This window comes from Ambystoma mexicanum, chromosome 8 (genome assembly GCF_040938575.1).
Source record: "Ambystoma mexicanum isolate Mex_15411 chromosome 8, UKY_AmexF1_1, whole genome shotgun sequence".
NCBI classification, from domain to species: Eukaryota; Metazoa; Chordata; class Amphibia; order Caudata; family Ambystomatidae; genus Ambystoma; species Ambystoma mexicanum.
Window position 1 is genome coordinate 705,462,496 of NC_090929.1, and position 21,381 is coordinate 705,483,876.

At 42.9% G+C, this 21,381-nt stretch overlaps 1 protein-coding gene across 1 annotated transcript in view; it reads left to right on the top strand.

Moving 5' to 3' along the window:
• NPFFR1 (neuropeptide FF receptor 1) overlaps positions 1 to 21,381 on the top strand; it is a 129,167-nt gene that overhangs the window by 46,247 nt on the left and 61,539 nt on the right. The gene's annotated exons all lie outside the window — the stretch shown is intronic.

Consider the following 21,381-nt stretch of genomic DNA (forward strand, 5'->3'; position numbering starts at 1 on the left):
AACTTAATAAAATGCATTCTCACATTCCTTCAATGTATATACACAAATACAGTGCACAACACACAATTACATAAGACAAAACAGACAAACAAACACACTCGGCCGGCCACATATATTTTCCTCTACTGTCTTTTCTCTAAGACCAGTTTGCCTCCTAATCAATACGCCATACAGAGTTTAAATCAAACTCTTTAAGTTTGTCTTTAACTAGAGTTCGTCTCCTACTGCTCCCAATATGGGATTTTAGGTTAAGATTTCCTCTGATCCGTTCTTTAAAACGCAGGAACAGGGCATATCCTTTTATCATGGCCTCTCTCATGTTACCTCTTACTTGCTTGGCTATACACAAGTCAAGTTCTCAATAATTAAATTGCTTGGCCTCTCACAAGTCAGTTGCTCAATATATACAATACTAATATTCTCAAGTTACGTTTACCCCACCTTCCCGTTACATTCTAGGCTGCTAAAAAACATTGATTATTCCCCCAAAAATCCTTAGGGGTGTCCTCCACAAGTAATACAAATTGTTTCTAAATGCTGTTCAAACATTAACTCAAAAATTATTTCTTCTAAAAGTGGTCGCAAAAGGGTGACTTTAAAGTTTTTTCTAAAAACTTTCAAAAATAATTTCCTCTAAAAGGTGTCCCCCAAAAATGCAAAAATAAATAATTAATAAAATACATTTCTTTTGAAACCCTTAAAAATCTCTAATTTAAATAAATGTTGGGAAGTTTTCCAAAAATAACTTTGAAATAATTTTTCTTGGAAGACTGCCAAAAATAAATTGCCTTCTCCAACCCCCAGGTGCCAAGGCCCTCCGCCATGCTATCAGGCATGTAAGTCACTTCTCTTTTAGTGGTGGGTGGGCAGCTGCAGTGCAGGTTGCCCCCCCACCATCATCCCATTCCTCTCTCTTTTCCCCTCTTCCAGGCCTCATAGCACGCTATTACCTTATCTTCCAGATTCAGTTCATAGTCCTGGAGACATCAGCTCAGGACTTCTGGCATTGCTCACCAAATGTAGAGGAGGGTCCCATCACCCGCTCTCCTGGGCATTGGGATCTCTGGGTAAGGAAGACACTCAGAAACAAATCAGGAAACTGGAGCAGAAATTTCAGAGACAGCAAGTTTATTTCTTCCAGCAGGCACAACATACATCTTACAGGACATCTATGGGACTCTGCTAAAATCTCTAAGTTGACCCTCTCTTATATACACTTTAGGAAGGTGAGGTAATGGCCTGATCAGAAGCACAACCTCTTTCCTGCCTGTGATTCATTGACTTGGATGGCATGATTAATGTACAACCCCTCTTCCTGCTTGTGATTTGTCAGCCTACCTGCCACACAGACCCAGTCTAAACAGGTTTTTCTCACTCAATTGTCCGCACCATTGTCCCCTGTATGAACTTTTATTTAAAAAGACTGTCCATTGAGGTCAACATCAATTAGCAAAAAATCAACCATTTTGTATGCTCATGCAAGCATCCATCTTACAGTGCCTGACTTTGTCTTAAAAGAAGAATGACCAATTACGAAATGCCAGACCAACCTATTTTTACCCATAACTTCAGGTCTGCTTAGTTTTAAACCTAGATTCTTTGATAATGTATCATAACACGTACTACCTGACACATTTTCTACTGCACATGACAATCTGACTCCATAAAATAGATTGTCCTCCAAAGTGATTTTCTGTGAGACACTACATTTCTGATTTCTACAACATTTAGAATCTTTGATCACCCCAACAAGTTATCTATGTTCGGTTTGAGGGGGAGTGAGTCTATCCTCATTACATTCAGTTTAAGAGGGAAGGGGGGCTCATTCCTTTACAAAGTGCTCTAACCAGGAGGGTGGGGTGATCATTGTGGAGGAGAATGAGAGGTGTGGATGAAGGCATCAAGAGTGTGTCCAGCCAAGTGTGTAGGACCCGAAGGGAGAATTCAGAGGGAGAGCAAGCTGCAGATATCACGGAGGAGAGTGGATTCTGTGATTGAGGAGTCAAAGTGGATGTTGAAATTGGCCACAAGAAAGAGTTTAAAGGTGGTTGTGAGAAGAGAGGAAGAGAAATCAGCCCATTCAGAGAGGAACAGGGTAGTAAAGCCAGGTGGCCTGTACATAGTCGTAACGGTCAGAGAGGAGGTGGGAGAGATGACCTTCTTGCAAACCAGGCTCTCAAATGAAGAGTAAGACTGGGTGTGTATGATGGAAGAAGGGACCCTCTCAGGGAATATCAGAGCAACCCCACTGCCAGCACGGTTAGGGCGAGGCTTGGAGACGATATTATAGCCATTAGCAGTGGTCGAAGTGAGCGGGAGCATTTGGGAGCAGTGCTCCTCTACTTTTTTAAATTATGTTTTACCATTCCTATACATTTATTTTAAAAAGAAACTGTTCCGGAATGGTTCAGTTTTCAAATAAAAGTGTAGGAAGAAGTTGAAACTTGCACATTCAGTGCACTCCACTGAACGTTCCCTTAAAAAGCAGGTGCATGTGATTGGGAGTTTGCATTGTGTTTGGAAGGGATTGTGGCTATTGTGTTTGTGGGCAGTGGGTGCAGGCCAGCAGGGAACATGGTTCCACTGCTTGTTTTCGTACACTTTGACCACTGGCAATTAGGGAGAATGGAGTCAAAAGCAGTGACTGAGTTGGCATTGAACCATGTCTCGTGAGTGCGAGGATATCACGGTCAAGGTCTTCAAGGAGGAGGCAGATATCGGCAGATTGTTTGATGGGAGAATGAGCATTAAGCATGGCTAGATGCAAGAGGTCTCCACCTTTGAAGGTTTTCCGAGGAGGGGTACATGGGCATGGTACACCAGTCGGAGGGGGGGAGGGCAGAGTGAGTGGAAGGAGTAGCATGTTTGGGAATAAAGTTGAGGGACAGCAGGTGCTCGCTAAATAGGAGTGGGTTGGTTTGAAGGGCCTGAACGAGAATAGTGCTCATATTATCTCCTATGTTTAGAACGTTGCACGTGCATATTAACGCTCCCCCCTCTAGTTCATTTACTATACCACCTTTCTCTTTCATCTTGTCAAAAGGAGTTTTCGGTACCCACAACTTCATGCAGTTTCTCAAATTCTCTCTATATTTTTCTGGGCTAAATGGCAAAAAACAACAATCCCCATCAGCAGCAGGAATAACATAAGTTTCAAAATAATACTCGGGATCATTAGAACAGTTAAAAAGGGTTCCTTCTGGGCCAGTAGGGTGACATATCTCAACTATGGAAGGCCCATCCGCCGCAGTCCATTTTTTCGCTTGGGCATGGGCGTTTCTCAAAAGAGGCATCTCATGGATACATTTTACCATGAGCGGCATCATGGGCATTACCTTTGCCATCACTTTCTTGCAAACCCCAGAATCAGTTGGCAAGTGTAAAAAAAGAACAAGCAACAAAACAACAATAGGTATCAGCACTTTGAGGAGATTACTCACCAATAAGGGCACCCATGAAAAAACTGACGTGAACCAGTCATCGTTCTGTCCCCTAATTATCTCATCCGCCTGGCCGTCTGTGCACACTGCGAGCTGCTCGTAGGCCCAAAGTGACTTTAACAATCAAACCACAGTGTGTTCTGCACGGTCTACACGAACCCGTGCAGCCCCACACATATGAAAATTGAACCAAGCCTATACTGCCATCAAACCAGCCCAATTTCTTGCTCAATTTGGTTCACATTTCAAAGAACTTGGAAGCTTCCTTAAACGCGTACTTGCCGCGAGTGGACACTACACGGCAGTGTGCTTTTTGGAGTGTTTCAATCACGCACAAGTTACATCTTTTAAATGAGAGAATAATTTTGGATTCAATGGCTAGTCGGTGTTCGTAGGGAAGAAACTTCTAAACTACCATAACCTCAAAAAACCTACGGATATTTAGCCATATTCATTTTTATTGCATTGCTTAATGACTCAAAGACCATTTCAGTAATCCATATGATGATAAAAAAAATGTCAGGTTCTGTTTTTAAAACTTGGAAATAGCACAGCAATTATAGCTATTTATTTTTGGACAGCTCTGCATGAAGCTTCATCTCAGAGCACATCAAAAAGACGGCTAAGGTGCCATCAGATAACTCGAGAAGCAAGGTTGGTATAGATATGAGGAGCAATGAAATACCCCTATGTCCGTTGCACACCCGACGACCGCAGCCAGGTTCAACACCATTGCGCACAAACGCAACACAACCCAGTGTATGCGGCGGTGTGAGCCAATCACGACGACAGGTCATCTCCTGATGCAGCTGGAACAGGTAAGTAATTAATACAGTACTTGCGGGATATATTCAATCTGCAGGCTGTACCAGTTCGTATAGCCCGCAGATTGACCAATCACGATTGTGAAACACCCACTAGTGTGTTCTAATAGGAGATATGGACGGTTCTCACACCTGCCCCTTTTAAAGGTTTACAAAGCTAAAGTCCTACCAGTGCTGGCTTACGGAGCAATGGCAAACCTTTGAGGGCATGTTTTGCAAACAGTGCTTAGGTCTCGCCTTGGGTACCCACACTTCCTTAATCCGTTTTGAGTTGGGTTTACTCTCCATCGTGGCTATTGTAACTTGCAAAGTTCTTTCCTTATTGCGTAAAATGTATACAGCAACAGATGCGTCGCTTCTGCATTACCCATTACTAACTATGCAGAATAGAAGAGCTGCTGCTTTGAACAGCTGGACTGATAATTGTTTAAACACGTTGGCGTCGGTCAATGCCTCCTGGGACCTCTTGATAGAGATTCCTCTTAAGGTAAAGAAGAAGATATGGCAGGCCGACTGGATTCGGACTATTAATGAATGTAAACAGCTATTGCCCCGGCATTGCATTACCTTAGAGGAGAACCCTTACATCAAACACTTCATTACATCCCAACATTTGCTGATTCGCAAAGGAGGCTATACTTTTAAAAAAATTAGATTTACATTTTCTGCCCACCAATGAGATCTTAGGTACAAGAAACATAATTCCCCGACCTGAAAGATGTTGTCGCTTTTGCAAAACCCAGGTTTTAGAATCACATTATCATATTGCAATGGATTATAAAAGTATGATCGATTTTAGAATGAAGTTTCATGAGTTTTAGTGCAGCCACGCCTGCGGTTTTATGGCAGGTCACATTGGAGGGCCGATACATTTTATGTAAACTTAACGCAAGAAGATTTTTGAAATGTTGTTTACCATTATGTAGTAGTCCATTAACAAGAAAACATGTTACACTCTCATTAGTCAGTAACACTGAGTTTATTTAAGTTACGTTTTAAGCATCCCCTCTCTTCCAAACATCCTAAGCCTCTCCAGCTCGAGCTTAAATATTCCAGTTGTGACACACAGTTGTGACACATTCCATGAAGCGCAGGCCCTACCTACTTAAACACTACCTAAATCATGTGATGAGAGATACTACAATAATGAAAATGAATATATACATTGTGACTTGAGTGCATGTGTAACATCCGTAACACCCTAAGCTGCAATATAACACACCGCCTGCCCTTACTGCATTTAAAATAAATTAATAAAATACTTTGAACCTACTTGCAAACCTGTCATTCATCCCTCCGCAAAACTGGATGTCTTATTCTCCATTTCTCAACCAAACAGCGTGTCCCATGTCTTCCTCAACTCTCATGGGCCTTGAAAATGTTGACATCCCCTGTATCCACTCTCCTTCCTAATTTTACTTTAATCATTGTCCCCTTTGGCACTGGCATAGCTGCCACACAGTGTGTGCTGTTGTATCTCTCTTTGGCATGCCTTTGAACCAGCACCATCCTTTCTCTCACTTCATCTTCCGTCACCACTCCCCCAACGCCCCTTCTCCTTGGACTTATTCATCCAACCCAGATAAAACCCAGTATTAGGCTTCCTTCTTCTCAACACTTCGAAAGGTGACAGCCCGTCATCTTTCCATGACAACGCACACCCAATCTCCACCTATAACAACTGCAATCCTTATGGCATCCATAAGTGTACTATTAGATCTCGCTACCACCGAATTCCCTTTTGGATTGTACAAAGCTGTCGTGGAATGCGGCACAGCATTCTCTTTCAAAAACTCTTACATGTCCCTCCCTACAAATGGAGGAGCATCGTCCGAAGCAAAATCTTCCTTGGTAAGCCTTCTCTGCAGGAAATAGATTCCAAAAACTTCACCACCCTGCGCGCACTAACGTGCCCAACAACACACACCTCTGGCCACTTTGACAACATGTTCACTGCGCCAATCACATAATTTTCTTGACTTCCCCTGATGATGGCGGCTCCACCAGACACATGTTATGCACTCTTATAATCAATGCTTATTCGGCCACTAGTACTCCTAACACATCATCCCCTATGTTTTGCAAACCTCAAAATTCCCTTTGTGCGTAATTCTCATAACAGTTTCTCTCAGACCTTCTGGCACAACCACTCATTGTCTGGGAACCAGCAAACCTTTTTCCACACAGTTTGTGTTTATCCTTCTGTACATCTTATACTCATCTACTAATTCCTCCATCAGCCAACCTTTCAGAACAAGCTCCATCACACTTTTGTAAATGGCATCCTTCTCACGTTGAACTCTCCAATCCTCTTCTCCACCAAGTCGATTTACCGTGAATATTTCTCCCTCCATATCATCCTCACAATCTTGGTTCAAATCAACATCTCCAACGGCATTGTGAGACAAAGCACCTGTAACCAAATATAGTACCACTTTAATTTACTGAGCCTCAAAGTCCAAACCTTTCATCCCTTTTACCCACCTTCCAATTCTTATGAACACTCCTTCCAATCCTTTCCTATTAAAAATAGCCACCACTGGCTTATAATCCTTCACAATAAAGAACTTTCTTCCAGACACATAGTTTCTAAACGTCTCCAATCCCACACACAAACCAATGCTTCTCATTCAACAAACAAATATCTTGTTTCTGCATCCTTCAGTACCCACAATGCAAACGCTACCATCTGAAGGGTTTATAGTCATAATTTCGTAAAAAAAATGTCGACAAACAAAAATGTCGAAAAAAAAATGTCGAAAACAATAATGTCGACATCCTATACTTATAATGTAAAAAGTCATTTTTTAGAAAAAAAAATGTCGACAAAAAAAATGTCACTTAGAACTATCAACACCTCACCCAACACCCCCCTGCAACCCTCCCCACACCCCCCACCACCACCCTCCCACCCCTCATACTCAACACATACTAATTATATATATATTTATTTATTTATTTATTCAATAATTAAATAAATAAAAAGAGTATCATTTACTATGGGGGGTCCCCCCCCAACACCCCCTCACCCAACACCCCCCTGCCACCCCCCCACACCCCCAACCACCCTCTCACCCCTCATACTCAACACATACTAATTATATATTTATTTATTTATTTATTTATTCAATAATTAAATAAATAAAAAGAGTATCATTTACTATGGGGGTGTCTCCACCAACCCCTCTCACCCAACACTCCCTGCCACCACCCCACACCCCCCACCACCCCTCATACTCAACACATCTAAGTTATATATTTATTTATTTATTTATTTATTCATACAATAAACAGTCAAAATTTCGAAAAAATATCGAAAAAATGTCGACATTATTGTTTGTCGACATTATTTTTTTCGACATTTATTTTTCGAAATTTTGACTGTCGACATTTTTACTGTCGACATTATGACTGTCCACCCATCTGAAGATCGACTACATTATGTTGCATAAAGACACAACCCAAACCTTTTTCACTGGCATCAGTATACAAGTGGGCCTCGAAATCTTTCTTGAAGCATCTAAGCATGGGTGCCATCACTAAGCTTAGCCTCAAATCCTCAAACTCTGCACGACACACTTCACTCCACACACATTTAGCGTTTTTTATACTCTTCTTTATGGAAAGTCCTTAATTAATTGTCCAAACTACTCACTCAAACCCAAGTAAGAAGATAACTCAGCTTTACTCTTTGGTGCTTTCATACTGCACACAGCCTTAGCTGTGTCAACTTTAGGCTTGATCCCCTTTGCAGACAACTCATGCACCAAAAACTGTACCTTGTTTGGCCCTAAACTTGCACTTCTCCAAAGAGATTGTTAAACCAGCATCACTTAATCATCCCAAAACAGCTCTCAACCTCACATTATGTTCTTGCACATCCTTTCCCCAAACCAGTATGTTGTCTTGATAACAGCATACTCCCGTTAAACCTCCTAACAACTTATTCATCATCCTTTGGAAAAAACTTGATGCTGAAATCAACCCAAATGGCATTCTCAGGCACCTATATGATGCTAAAGATGTCATGAATGTCGTCAGGTCCGTGGATACAGCATGTAAGCAACTTGATGGTATGCTGCCCTTAGATCAATAGTCAAAAACCCACATGCACCAGATATTCCCATTAAAAGCTCATTAATTTGCGGAAGAGGAGATCTATCTAATAGCACATTTTTGTTGACAGCTCTAAGATCTATGCGTAGTCGCACACCACTATTAGGTTTCCTCTCTGCCACCACCAGGCTAATCCATTCCACTGCTTCAGCATCCTCTATAATTCCTACGATCATCCTTTTACCTACAATCTCTGATCGCAAAGCCACGGGAATTGTCCATGCATTGGCCCTCACTAGAAATGCACCTGGTCTTATCTTAATATAGTGGGCAAAACCCTTGCAACACCCTGTCCTTCAAACACCTCAGGATACCATTCTTTAACCTCCATTTTGTGCCAATCTTCATCTGGCTTTTCTACCACAAGAACCTGACTTAGGTGCTCATGATCCAACCTAATCCCGAAGTCTGTATGTGCGTCCCATGACAGTTTCCCCGTCTGTTCATCACCCTCACCACTCAAGAGGCACTGCGCCCTGTAAATCCAAAACATGCCTCAAATTCTCCAACTATATCAATGGGCACATCCCCATAAGTGTGTGCTGCCATTGTAGATTCCTGCAATTGGCAATAATCAAACTTATTCTTCCAAGAACTAATGTTCATCACAGTGTAATTAGCGCCACTATCAAACAACAATTTGATGGGCAAGTCTTTAATCCCAATTTCTGCATGAGGTCTAGGCTCCACAGCATACACTACCACGTTCACCATAAACACATCATCATCATCCTGATCGCACAATCCGCTCAAGAAGACAAACCATCCTGCACAAATTTCACAGATACTTACTTGGACCACTATTTGATGCAACATGCCTTAATATCTTTTCGTTCACAATCCCTGCAAATTACAAGTTGCCCAAAACACTCTTTGTCATTGGTGACATGTTTGCTGCTACCGCGTTGAAAGAACTGCTTCCCATTAAATTTGTCATCAAATATTTGTCTTACCTCTCGCTTCTTCTTGAACTGCTGTTTATTTTCCTCCTTTTGATCCTTTTTCTTCACCTCTTTACTTCTTTGTCTGTGCTCAATTTGATTCATCCCACATCCTGTTGGCTTCTCCGTCGCAGCATTTGGCTCCTTGATGCACTGTTCAGTGTTGCTCAACCAATTTTACCACTCCAATAGCCTTCTTCAGGCTAATATCACCTTTTTGCCATAGAGCCTCGCTCGCCTTTTGATTCGTGCATCGGATCGTAAGCTGGTTCCTTATATGGTCATCTTTGCAATGCTCGAAACCACACTTGGTTGCCAATCCACGTGAGGATTCGAGCGTTTTTGGGTTCCTTGTGCCAAAATGATACCTTGCAAGGATCTCATTCTCTTCAACGATTAAGTGCTCATCCAGTTTAGCTATACCTATCTCGAATGATGGAAGGTCTGGCAACCTCTAATAAACTGCCTGACCCTCTTGACCTAAACAATGATACAGGAGGTAATCCTTTCTATCAGCGGCAAAGTTTCCTCCATATACACCATGCAAGTACCTCAGGAATACTTCCTTCCAATCCTGCCATTTTACCACTGGTTCCCCTGATACAGGTTAGAATAAAGACAGACCTGGAATGCTCACCATGTATGTACCTTATGCTAGGCAGAGCCTGATATCACAGGATTATATAGTTCACACACTGTGATGAAGAAGAGCAACGGATCGTTATCACTCCTACCTTTCTTCAATATGGCCTCAGAACAGGGACGAGAAAGAGTCCTTGTTATGCCCTCAGTCATCAACAAGCCTGACCTCAAAAAGACTCTGTTCCATGAGGACTCGCAAGTTCTTCTGGGTCTGTATCGGGCTGCACTTCACTCCCAAACTTTCAGGAGCAGTCGTCCACTGCAGCGCTCATCCACCTCAAGGCAACCTTCACGACATCACAAGGCAAGGCCAGAGCTGCTCGCAATAAATATAATCACCAGTATTGTGCAGTCCATTAACAGGAAAACACATTACACTCTGATCAATCTGGAACACTGTTTATTTAAGTTACAGTTTAAGCAGCCCCAGTCAGCTTCCCTGCCTCCAGCCTCTCTTCCTTCCAAAGCAAGACATTCCAAGCTTCTCCAGCTGGGTCCTAAATATTCCAGTTTCTAACATTGTAACATTCTACCAAGTGAAGATCTATATACTTGTGCACTACCTACTTCACTACCTCAATCATGTAATGATGAGAGACATTACAATAATGAAAGTTCATATATACATTATCACATGAGTACATGTGTAACATTCGTAATATCCTGAGCACCAATAACATTTACCAGTTCTGTAACTTCTTTAGATGTGTTTGTAATTGTATTCTGTTTATTCTGTACGAATTGTGTAGCATTTTGCAAAAAGTTCAAATGTTGAGCTATATCGCAATAAATAAATAAATAATACATCCTGATATCACTTAGCTTATTTTTACTTTTGGGTCATAGGTGTCATGCTAGCATCATACAGTGAGATGAACGTTTTGGTATGAGCGTGTAAAGAGAGTGGAGGTATGATACAAAGAAGACCACAACATGCTCGTTTTGCTGGAGTTCAAGTTTAATTTCAGTATATAACTCGCTGCTTTTAATTTTAGAGATGACTAAAAACTCAAAAAACCTATTGCACAATACTTTAATATACAGAATGAAAGACTGCATTTATGTTAGTGGTTAATGCTCTCTGTAAAAAAAGGAAGGGACCACAACTCTTTATTTTGGCTCTGGGCTGCAATGTTGTAGTGCAATGTCTCTAGCATGTATCATATTCCTCTTCCTAGCAGGCTTGGACAGAGTTGGGCATGGTTCATCTAAGAGGTTAAAAGTGCACATAATATGTGTTGGATCACATTTTATTACCTAACTCTCTGCTCTTGCCAGTCCTGCAATTATCATACATCTCAGAAAGAATATGGCCACAGTCTGTATCTCAGAAATAGTCACTGGAAGTGCAGACTTGGCAGATTGTAGAAATAAGGCAGCTGTGCATTCTTTGTCAAAAGAATGACTGACGCTTGTGTTAAGATTTAAACAAAATGGTGCATTTTTGAAGATGTAGAGATTTGGCTTTCTGGGTGCGTTCTGGGAATTCTGCGCACTTGCTCATCAAGCAATAGTTTGTCTGCTGCTTGTAATGCCCAGTTCAAATCCTTCTTGGCGTCTTGAATCGCTTTCACGGCACGCAACAGGAGCCTATCCCTGCTCGTTCTCAGTTCAGGCTGGGGATCTGAATTTAAAACTCCAACCTGCAAAATATATTCAGTGCACAGCACCTTTCTGGTGACTTGGACTCAATATTCCAGCAGACAGCAGTTTCTTCACCTTTCTTCACCGGTGTCACTCTCATTCTGCTTTGGCAGACAGTACACACTCTCACTATGGCCCTCCGAAAGCATCTCTCTTGTCACCACACACTTCCAAAAGTCCAGAGCAGGAGGTTCACGCTTCTGTGTCACAGACCCCTCCCTCTGGAACTCCATACCTTCAAACATCATAAATGAGTGTTCCTACTGTACCTGCAAAAGACTTGTGAAAACCTAGTTTTCAAAAATATGACTAATGTCACTCTACACTTCGCTTCTACTTGATGTATCTTTGTTTCCTCTCTACAAACACTGTAATACCCTAAGGTCTGGGCGTTACATAAATGCTATAAATAAATAAATATACCTTCACTAGTACCTCCGACAGCAGTAATGCAGCTGTATTGGGGGTCCTCTAGAGCTCGTAATAAATAAGTTACCAGTAGTAGTCCAAAAAGGAGCGCACACCAGGCAAGAAGTAACACTGTTTATTACAACTGGGCAAACTCAAATCAAACAGCACAGTGGTACAGAACTGGTTGCTCTGAGCTGACAAATAGGATCACAGCGAACAGTAGTTTTATACCGCTTATACGTTTGTACAATTAGAAACAGTTGCACTTCAGACTTCAGGTCTTCTTGGTTCTCTAGAAGCGCACTGGTTAGACTGCTTCATAACCCAATAGCTAGACGTACATTTGTTTGACATGATTGGAGCAAACAGACCTATCCACTTCTAGATCACCTCCTCCCTGTGTGGTGCCACATTGCGTCCTGCTCCACCCCACAAACAGTTTGCAATTAGTAATAACATAATTGTGCTGACCTTTGGGTCTTTATTCATCTGACGTTGGCCAGCACAGGGAAGGAACATGAGACACCCTGAACAAGTGGGTAGGGAGACATTCACATGGCACCTGCAAGATAGTAACCTTTGCAAACACTGTTGTGGACACTCTGGGTCCTTGTTTATTTATTTATATATTTAAGTATTTATTCATTTATTTGAATTTGTATAGCGCACATCGGCCCGGGGGCATTGTGGCGCTGTTACAGAATGCTCACTTGGTACAGGAATACATTGAACAGGTAAAAATAGTACAGGAATGCATTGTATTAAATATTGTGAAAATAGTACAGGGATAATAATAATAATAATAATAATAATAATAATAATAATTATTATTATTATTATTATTATACGATACATTGAACAGGTAAAAATAGTACATAGATGGCGGTATTAAAATGCTAAGTAGGTTCACTGGGTAATATTTAGGCAGCATGGCTATTCATAGTGGTCAGATCAAGAAGAGGCTTAGTTGAACAGAGTAGTTTTCAGCATTTTGCGGAAGGCAGTGTAGGATTTTTCATTTCAAAGTGCTATGGGCAGTGCATTCCAACTTTTAGGTGCCAGGTGTTGAAAGCTGGACCCCCCAGCTTTGAATCTTTTAAAGGCGGGCACGTATATCTGATTGGCCAAGTGAGATCTGGTCGGTCTGATGGATGAGTTCAGAGTGATCCTCTTTGATAAGTATGGTGGGGCGTCGGTGGAGAGACATCTATGTGTGATGGCCATGGTTTTGAAAATGATGCGTTCTTTTACTGGTAGCAAGTGTGCTTCTTTCCTAGCCTGTGAGATGTGTTCTCTTTCGGGGATACTCAGTGCCACATCAAGGCATTATTCTGTGTGACTTGCAATTTGTTAAGGTTTTTTGCAGATGTAGCCAGGAAGAGGGCATTGCAGTAGTCCAGTTTGGTGCCTACTGTAGCTCTGCAATAGATAGGCAATTTTTGGTAGAGAGGAATGGCTTAACTGCATTTATAACCTTAGTGGTGAGTGTGGCAGAAAAGGCTATAGCATTAACCTGGTGTGACATGGACAGGGTTGAGTCAAGGTATACTCCTAGGGTTTTTAAAGCTGCAGAGACAGTGATGGTGGAGTTGTCGATAGTAAAGGTTTTGTATTGTGGTGGGAGCTTGTTAAGGGTTTCTTTGGTGCCAACTATGAGGATCTCTGTTTTATCGAAGTTTAAGCAGAGGCCGTTGACTGCCATCCATATCTGGATGGCTGTGTAAATCTAGGTTAGGGCTGCAGCGTCTTGTTCGTAGATGCTGGTTAGAGAGAGTAGGACTTGCGTGTCGTCGGCGTAGTTGGTGTAGGCAATGTCAAAACGATCTAGGTCATTGAAAAGTGGGAGGGTGAATATGTTGTACAGCATGGAGGCTGTACATGAACCCTGTAGTACACCTCAGCTGATAGTCATGGGGAGGCGCATGCAAAGTCAGAGAAGACTTTCATGAGTCGACCCTTTCGGAAGGAGGCAACCCATGCGATGGATGTGGTGAGAAGTAGGCTTCGTGTTTTGTTGCATACCTAGGATATCATGGTTAACAAGGTCAAAGGCAGCGGACAGATCTAGTAGTAGGAGAAGTGCCGGTTTGCCTTTATCCATGATGTCGCTGAGTTGTATTTTGAGATCGAGTAAGCCCGATTGTCTTTTTCCTAGGATATGGTTAACTTCAAGATATTGCTGGATTTGCGTGTAGGCAACTTTGTCCAGGATCTTGAGCAGGAAAGGGACGGTGGAAATGGGTCTGTAGTTATTGACTAGTTCTGGATCCAGGGTAGGTTCTTTTAGATGTGGGCGCACCCATGCTTCTTTTAGGCTATCTGGGACAGTGTTGGAGTTTAAAGAGGCATTGATGAACGTCTTGAGAAATGGTCTAGGTGTTTCTACACAGTCTTTGACTAGTTTGGTGGGGGAGTCATCCCCTTTGCAGTTGGAGGACCTGATTTTGTTCACAATCTCTATTACTTCTGATTCAGCGATTTCTCTGAATTTGAAAGATGGGTCTTTTGTGACTTCTTTCTCAGATCTAGAGCATAGCTTAATGTGCTGGGTGAGGTTTTTGTGGTGCTCTAGAATTTTCTTTTGCAGGACTTCCACTTTGTTTAGTAGGGCAGACTGTATGGTGTTACGCCAGGTTTGATCTTTAATGATTTCTTGGGTCTTGGTGGCTGGAGTGGATAATTCTTTAAAAATGTCGAAAAGCTCTTTTGATTCAGAGCTGGCATTTGAGATTCTGTCATTGTAGGATGCCGATTTAGCTGTGATTATGGCTTTCTTGTATTGTATAGCAAGTGTTTTGTACAAGGATAGCGAGGATGCATTTGGGGAGCTTTGCCATATGTTCAGCGCTTTGCGTTTTTTGGGTACCTAGTTCTTTTAGTTCTGAGGAGAACCAGGTGTTAGAATGTTTAGTATATTTAGTGGAGCGATGATGTCTATTGCCGTACTGATTGTGGATTTGTAGATGTCTGCCAGTACCGATGGGTCTGAGGCAGTGGGGCGGTAAGGAGGTAAAAATGTCTAGGTGGGGGAGAAGCCTTTCTTTGGTGAGGTTTCTGGTGCTTCAGGCCAATGCCGGAGGCGTTGGGCTGGGTTTTTGAGAGGTGGTAGCACATGTTGGGATGAGAAAGTGTATAAATAGATGGTCAGACCAAGCGGTGAGAGTGATAGAGCTGATGTCAATATCACAGTTATGTTCAGCTACCCAGTCAAGGGTGCACACTTTGCAGTGCGTGGGTGAGTGGATCTTTTGGTCGAAGCCTAGTTCTTGGAGAGCTAGTGCCAGGGCTGTGGATGGCCCTTTTGGTTTCCAGAACACCAAAACATACAGTGTGATTGGCTCTTCTTGGAGCGCTCCTCCATTCCACATCCTCATTCCCATACCTGTTGGCCAGGTGGTGATTTGAAACCACCTTGGAATATGCAAGTGCCTCTATGGATCAGGTAGATTTCCCCAGATCCCACGAGTAGCCGTGGAACTGGCTCACTGACCTTGATTACATCACACGCTGTTCACAGTGACTGCGGTCTGCTGGAGACGAGCATCCTGAATTTCAGCTTCCCACTCTCTCAGCTGTGGCCTGCGGGGTGAAGCCCATCTGCGGAGCCCCCATGGAGAGCGCTTACCTGCGGTTTTGCCTTTCTTACATTTGTGCAGCAGGTTCCCTTATACCCATGGTGTGCTATATACAGAGCGTGCCCCCTTGTTCCTCTCCATGCCTGGTCCTTCGGGCTGGCTCCAGCTCCCAGTTCCCCCTTGTTTTTCCCCTAGGAGGTGTCCCTGCCTATCCCCCTTATTCCCACAACTGGTAGATGTGCCCCTTATCTGGCGCTGAATCAGCACCTTCATTGCATTCCCACCTTCGATCGATCTTTCGATCAACACGTTCTTCCCCATCAGCTCCCTACTTTGTTCCTTGGACATCCATGGCCATGTTACCCTGTCCATGTCCCCCTCGTTCTTCCTCAAACCCTTCCAATGTGTCTCCAATTATTAGACAATCCCACCCATCTAGGGAACATGCTACTCAAAAAACATCATAATCTTCTGCATTTGGTGGGGGTACTACAAAAACCACATGCACTCCATTCTCCTTCTCATTCACCCTGGGAGGCTGCCTCTCTAGTCTGCAATCATCATCAATTCTATTAGCAGACATTATATACTGTGCTTTTTCCTCATGGCAACTGCACTGTTTGATTATCCACTGTCCAACACAGAAGGCAAAGAACAGCACGACGAGCACAGCGACAGTTATTTTCAATATAGCGGCTAGCCACTCTGGCACCCAGGAAAATAGTGAGACCAGCCAATTGTTTGAGGTTGTATCATGTGTTTCTTTTACCATTTTTGTATGTAGTTTACATATCTCTTCAAAGCCTCTGTGAGAATTCCATTGGCAGCATCGTTGGTGGGTATTGCTGTACAACAGCTACTCCTAATTTTGTGGCAGACCCTGCCCTCCATTGCAGTCATTAAAACAAGAAGAAATCTATTTTGGAGGGCCACCAGGCAGAGGGCACAGAGCTCTTCCAGCACTACATTGAGTCCTTTTTTGGTCATGTTTGCCAACGGTAGCACCTCTTAGCGGGTAATCAGCAGCCATTTGGCATTGGCAACTGCTTGTACCCCGGGAAGCAGGAGGGATGTGAAGAAAAATGATGCTATGTTAAAATGTTTTATGTGCCGCGGGATTGCGTTCGAACTCTGTACTGATTCGGCAGATATGTAGTTGCTGCTCGTTTTCTTTCTTGCCACTTGCGTTGGCTGGTCTCTCACCTCCTTCTGCACTTTTTCCTTATTCTGCTTCTGTGATGTAGAAAGTTAATTGAAAGGAAACAGGTTCACCCAAGGCACAACCAATGCAGAGTTGTGGAGTGTCACAAAAGGCTTACCCCTCCGTAATCTGGAGGCTAATGGGCATAAGCTTTGGACTCAAAGGCCCACCAGTAGTCCATCAACGTTGCCGTCCCTTTCTGAAAATCTGTGATGCACAATTGTTCTCTCCGAGCCAGTAAGATAGTCCCATTTGCTCTGAAACACAAGGAAAGCTATGTGAGTGGTTTTATGTATACTGGACTGTGTTTTTCATCTATCCATGTCAAAGCATGTATATTGACATCCCATATTTTTTGCATTCCTTATTTATGTTCTTTACCAGCCATTCTTCATATCCCACCAACCCTTCTGCATGACACTGTACCATACCCCGTTCCCACTTCCCATTGTGAAATAGCAAACCCCCTATTCACATCAGGGGTCTGGTGTGGCATCATGGGGTATCATGTCCTGTTGAGTTTTTCAAATATAGTCTCCTTTTGGCTAGTATCCAATTGTTCCTCCTTTTGTGTCCATTCGATATTATATTCCAGTATAATATGCTTTGTTGCCTCTTCCCGGCCTGTGCTTTCAAACTGTATATAGTTATCTGCACACACCTCCTCCACTTCATCTATCAATTGCACTTCTAATGTGTGTCCCTCAAAAGACCCTGAGTTCTGCATAAAGACAAGGGCATGAGGAATCCCCCCCTTTTCTGCGGCTACTTCTTGTGGCAGGAATTGTTTTGGTGTCCTTGTAATGTGCAGCATTAGCGAGCACACTTAGCAACTGCTATGAGTGCTTTCTTGCTCCACACTTTTCATTTCATTGTACCTCACATTTCCAGATGCTGTGTCTCCTTCCTTCCCAATGGAATCATAGAAGTTCTCAGTGCTTAATGTACTTCTCTTTGTGGTGCCACCTTTCCATTGTCAGTGGACACAGCTCTACTTTGTTTATATAGTAGAAACCAGAAGAGGAAGAAAGATAAACAGGAAAGAGACAAAGCAATCCTATACCTATAGTTTTCACATCATATTTATACCTTCTTGCATTCTGCCACTTGTGTCCTGTCCACTTCCTTCTACACACTGTGGGCTTTTGGGAAAGTCGTATGGCTGTGAAAAATGTCAATGATATATTGGGTTATACTTTGCATCAAGTTGTGTTTCACTCTTCCCCTTCCATGGTGCTGCTGTTGACTATGTGGATGTCCAAAACGTGTGTCCATGCTCTCCTTTCTTTTATCTTCACAGCTGTGCATGTTGTGTACACTACTTCATAAGGGCCAGTGAACCTTGGCTTCTGCCACCACCTATGATGTTACGGACGAGCACTCTGTCCCCCGGGTAGAGAAGCTGTGCTTGTGGAAATTGTTCCTCTCTGTGTGCATTTGTCTGTTCTTTAACGTTGGTTGACTGACTTGTTGAACATTGAACCTGGCAGTAAATGTATTTGAGTCCAGTTGTCATTTCTGTTAAGTATGTTTCTACCTCTTCTCCCAAAACCTGTGCCATATTATTTGTATCTGAAATTGAACGTGCAGGAGGAATATGGGCATGCATCCTCCTGTCAGTTACAATTTTCATGCGGAGTGAAATGATGGTCAAGTGGCACAGCGAGTAGAGTGCTCGCTTTGACATCTGTGCAGAGCTTGCTAACGCAGGTTCAAATCCCGGCGGGGCCAAACTCAGCCTTTCATCCTTCCGAAGTCGATAATGGAGCACCAATCACCGTGGGTAATAATAAGCAGCGCTCAGGTACCTGCGGGTTTGTAGAGCTATATAAATGCCAAATTATTATTATTATGGTCCGCAACAGGTGAGTTGTGAAGGCCAAAAAGCACCAAAGGTGGGGCAATAAAGCCAGTTTTTACACAATGTTGAGGATAGCTTTGCTAAGCATTCTTTAAGCAAGCCATTTAATCTCTCAACAATCTCGTTTGTCCACGACCTGTTCACTGTGCTGTGTTTAATTGCCAGGAGGTGTGTTATTTCTTTAAAAAGGTCATTGGTGAAATGTTGCCCATTATCAGACCTTATTTCATCACATACTCCCCACCTTTGAAACACCTCCCTTAATAGGAACTTTGCTGCAAACTTTGCGTCATTTTTAGCATAGGGCCCTGCCATTATTTGCATTCTTCCTTTTGCACCCAGTTACAGTCTCATACTTCTCTCATGTAAATGGCTGTTTCTTTAGCTGCTCTGTCAGCCATTTCATTCCCTAAAGCTATGATGTCCTGTTCAACTGTGTGGGCAGCACATTTTATTATGGGCACTTCCACTGGCAGTCATAGTGCTTCAATCAGTTGCCCGAGCAATTCAGCATGTTTTGGTGGGGACCCATCACTTCTCCTGAACCCCCTTCTCTCCCACCACACTAATCCTGAATGTATTGTGGATGTTACGTGAGCTGAATCAGAAAATATGTTAGCTGCATACCGTTCCATCATGTGCAATGCACTTATCATGGCCACTAACTCTGCTGCCTGCACTGATAATGCGATGATAACCTCTGCTGAGATGCTATTACATAGTCCCCATTCTTGTAGCATACTATCGCAGCTAGAGTATGTCTCCTCCCATATTGGGGTCTATACTTGAAGACCCATCAATGAAGACCATGTCTGCCCCTTCTATTTCTTCTTCTTTGACCCATGTGTTCCCTTCCATTTTGTCCATGCGTGTTGCACAGTCATGTACGCACTCTCCTTCTGTGGGTTCTGCTATGAATGTTGCCGGGTTTACCACACGACATCTCACTACCTCAATGGCTTGGTTTGTCAGGATTACTTCATACCACAATGCACTTTGTGTTGTTAGTCTGCTTTTTGAATTTTCTAAAATGGCAAATAACGAATGTTCTACGTACAGTAATATGGGGCTAGCCATGGTATTTGTCGCTGTCTTTTCTATTGCAAATTCTGAAGCCACAAGCGCTTGTTCACAGGGGAAATGTCCCTGCATTATTGGGTCTAGAACACCACCGTAATAAGCCAATAGTTTATGTTCCTGTGGCTTCTTTTGTGTGAGAACCGCTTTCATCACTGAGTCATCTGAGTGGGAGAACAAGTAAAACTTCTCCTTGTATTTAGGCGTGGCCAACACTGGCGCCTGGGTCAATGCTTCTTTTAGTTCTGTGAAACTTTCATTCATTTCAGATGTCCATTTCATTTCCCTGTTCTCCTTCTGTGGTTCCGTAAGCACCTCCATTAAGGGTTTTGTGAATGTACAATAATCAAAAACTCACACACTTCAGTAATTGCACAATCCAAGAAACATCTTCATTTCCTTCACTGTAAATGGACGTGCAGTCAAGTGAATTGCCTCTACCCTTTCCTGTGCTATCTTGCGTCCTTCAATGGATATTTGTTCCAGGTACACAACCTCCTCCTGGCAATATTGCAGTTTTGCCTTATTCACCTTATATCCCTTTTCTGCTCGTAGTGTTAAGAGATGCCCCGAATCGGCCCTACACTTTTCCTCAGTCTCAGTGCATACTAACAAATTGTCAACATGCTGTATCACTGTGCTTGACATTTGTAACTTGCTGAGGTCCATTTCTATCACTATATTGAAAATGCGGGTGATTCGCAGTGCCCCTGGGGCCATCTAGTGTGTTCATATTGGGTTCTGCGATACGTAAATTCTGTCAAATATCTAGAGTCTCAGTGAAGTGGGATGGATAAGAAGGCCTTCTTCAGGTCAATGGCTTTGAAGTACCTTGCCTTCATTGGGATATTGCACAGTATTGTAGCAGGGTTCAGTACCAGAGGAACTCTGCCTCCACTACCTTATTAAGATGGCGTGAATCTTGTATCCATCTCCACGATCCACCCTTTGATTTCTTTATTGCGTATATAGCCGTGTTGCATGGTGATGTGGATGTCTGTATGACACCCTGCTGCCATAGTGCATGTAGAGTCGAGTATATTCCCTCATCTGCTTATCTGGACAATGGGTATTGTTTTGCTTGGGGCAGCAGCACCCCTTCCTTTAACTTTATCTTCACTGCCCTTACTCCTTTTAGTATCCCTACATCCCTACATCATAGGGCCCTGTTGTCCATAGTTTATCTGGAAACATTTTAAGATCTTCAACTGTGTGCTTGCTCCCCCTCTTTACCAGTTGTGTCAGTATTGGCCCGAGCTTTTCTGCTGCTTTATTGGGCAGGGTATTTGTAGCCAGAATACCATCTCTCCCTCCTCCTCCCCATCAGAGAACAGTTGTTCATCCATTAATCCTGCTGCTGTCAGTGTTGGGACGTTGCGTAGCATGTTGTCATTGTCCGTCCCGCATAGGATCACTATGTCTTTGCGTATCACTACCTCTTCAAGATGGAGTACTAGCATGGTGCATTTTATGTCTTCCTTCTGGCGCTGTGGTCTGAAAATATATTCTGACACCAATCAAAACACCTTCCTTCATATCCCTGGGAGATTTTCCCAGTAGTATTTCCACCCCATACAAGAAAATGCTAGGGTGCATGGGTTGGCCTTGTAGGGTTTTGAGCACACATCCCCTTTTCCGCAAATGATATT